The sequence below is a fragment of the Camelina sativa genome, chromosome 17 (assembly GCF_000633955.1).
Source record: "Camelina sativa cultivar DH55 chromosome 17, Cs, whole genome shotgun sequence".
Lineage (NCBI taxonomy): Eukaryota > Viridiplantae > Streptophyta > Magnoliopsida > Brassicales > Brassicaceae > Camelina > Camelina sativa.
Genome location: NC_025701.1, coordinates 28,763,571 through 28,766,784, shown reverse-complemented (window position 1 = coordinate 28,766,784; position 3,214 = coordinate 28,763,571).

The window sequence follows — 3,214 nt, the reverse complement described above, 5'->3', positions numbered from 1 at the left end:
GCGGCTTGCTTCTCATACCACTTCTTGAACCTTGCCTTCATCTTTGCCTCAGGCTCCCAAGTCTGCTCCTCAACACCATCACAGTCCCACATGACTCTCATCAAAGGAATCTTCTTCTTGCTAAGTTCCTTGATCCTCCTCTCGAGAACCCTCACTGGTCTCGCCTCCAATGTCATGTTAGGCTGAAGATCCTCAGGAATCTTAGCCAACACCTGCTCACCCTCATGGAGACACTTCCGCAACATAAAAACATGGAAAACCTTATGGAATGCACGCATAACCTCGGGTAACTCCAGTCTATATGCCACTGGTCCAACCCGCTCAATCAATCTGAATGGGCCCATATACCTCAGACTCAACTTAGTCTCTGACAATGACCTGTTCGGATCCCGCAACATGGCCATCTTGAGGTATACTCTGTCTCCTACCATAAACTCAAGATCTCTCTTCCTCCTTTCAGCATAACTTCTCTGCCTATCCTGAGCCTCCTTCATGTTCAGGTTGAGAACCCGAATCTTCTTTGAGCTCTCCTGAACAAAACTAGCACCAAACATGCTCCTCTTCCCCACCTGAGTCCAGCATAACGGTGTACGACATGGTCTCCCATACAAAGCCTCATAAGGAGCCATCTTAATACTCGCCTGATAACTGTTGTTGTAAGCAAACTCTACATGGTTCAGGTGATCCGCCCAATGGCCACCCAATCCAACACACACATCCTCAGCAAATCATCCAGCGTCTGGATCGTCCTCTGTCTGGGGATGATAAGCTGTACTCATATGCACCTAAGTGCCCATCTCTGCCTGAAATGCCTTCCAGAACACCAAAGTGAACTTAGCATCCCTATCAGACACAATGCTTGTCGGCACTCCATGCAATCTGACTATCTCCCTCACATACTTCTTAGCCAAGACCACTGCTCTATCAGTCTTCTTAATGGCCAGAAAATGTGCTGACTTAGTAAACCGGTCCACAATGACCCAGAGAGCATCAAAGGTCCGTGACACTGACAATCCTACTACAAAATCCATTGTGATCATATCCCACTTCCACTCTGGAATGGATAGACTTTTTAGTAATCCGCTTGGAACCTGATGCTCAGCCTTCACCAGCTGAAACACGTCGCACCTCGCGACCCAACTAGCTACAACCTTCTTCATCCCGACCTAATGATAGTACCTCTTGAGATCACGATATATCTTAGTCGCTCCTGGATGAATAGAAAACATGCTCGCATGAGCTTCCCTCAAGATCTCCTATCTCAAATCCTCATCCTTTGGCACGCAAATCCGACCGCGCACCAAGATAGTACCATTAGCTGAGACCTGATACTCTGAATTAATATCCTTAGAGACATTCACCAGCCCCAAATTCTTCTCCTGAGCCAACCACACCCTGCTCAGAAGATCCGCTCCATAAGCCGCCTCCTAACCCAATGGTTCTCGAGAAACCGCACACAAGCTCAATGCACTGATCTCTCCTACCAGAGACTTCATCTCCTGGTCCTATAGTAACCTGTCAAACCAAGGAAACTCCTGATCTCAGTGACATTATGTAGTCTAGGCCAATCCCTGATAGCCTGAATCTTCTCCAGATCTACAGAAACTCACTCTGCAGAAACAATATGACCCAGAGAACCCATCTCACGCTGCCAAAAACTACACTTGCTCAACTTAGCAAACAACTTCTGCTCCCACAGCTTCTCCAGAAATGCCCTCAAATTCACTGCACGAAAATACCAGGATATCATCGACGAAAATGATGACAGACACGTCTAGAAACTCCTGAAACCCACTGTTCATCAATCTCATAAACGTTGTTGGTACGTTAGTTAACCCAAAAAGGCATCTCCACAAATTCATAATGCCCATACCTCATCCTGAAAGCCGTTTTTCTCACATCTACCTCATCTATCGGTATCTGATGATAACCCAACGCCAGATCTACCTTAGAGAACCAAGTAGCACCCCTCAACTGATCCAACAACTCATCGATCCTAGGAAGAGGGTACTTGTTCTTCACAGTGACCCGGTTCAAACCCCGATAATCAATGCACAACCGGAAACTCCCCACAATATAATGATACACTAGGACGGATGAATCCCTTACTCAATAATCCTCTACCTGCTTCTTCAGCTCTGCCAAACAAACACTCAAGTATGCCGACATCAACTCGAAGCCACCTGAATGTCAACCCTCTTATTCGTCCAAGAACCTCTACAAACTTGTCTCTTAGGGAAAACTTCCACAAGATAGATTAATCCAAAATTAGCTTTCCGCTTAGCTATTCTCCACAGCAAATCATCAATACGAGCGTAATAAAACAACAAGTACCATACGTTTGCATATTCCGATTCACTGTATCAAATGCTTTGCAGACCACCAACTTAACCTACTTGACTTGTTTCCCCCCAGCAAGCTTACCAAAACCTTAAATCTAGTAACCCTGTCCATCTCCAATGAACTTCATCCACCATCATCGCAACGATTAGTTTATCCTGCCATGAAGGCTTCTCGTGAATCTTATGTACCTGGCAACCATGCCCTTACCGGCTCATATCTGCTGCAGCTCTCCTTCCCGGGACTCCAGCACCACCGGCCACTCAATCCTGGCACATCAGCCACACATTCTTGACCACTCCGGTCATAAAACCCTGGCCCACCGGCCAACACAATCCTAAAATCCAAGATTAAACCATTATCACTCTCGAGGTCTACATTCCGTCATTATGTTCATACTCACGTTCTATACATTGCTTGCTCCCAACTCTTCCTCTCTTAGGTCGCAACCTTTGAGCCATACCGATCTCAGTCTCAGACCAGCGTCTTCGAGTTATACCGTTTCAGTCTTGGACCACAATCCTCAAGATCTCGGTATCAGGGGAACTACTCATCCCCTCAGGGGAATATCATCCCCTCTGCCACTCTCGGAGCCCTCAGCCTCTCGAGCTATCGGTATTCAGGGGAATCACCATCCCCTTAGGAGCAACAATCCTTAACGACTATAAACATCTCTCGACACAAAGTACCTCCTGTGGTCCGAGTATAACATTGCAATGTTACAACTGCCCACTAAACTTCTAATATCCAACTGGATTAATCCCGAAACAGAGAAATATCTGCTCCAACTGCATATGTCCACATATCCGCCTCCCTAGGTCTGATACCTCTTGAGAATAATCTCATACCGGTCATCTACAACCGCTCCATCCTC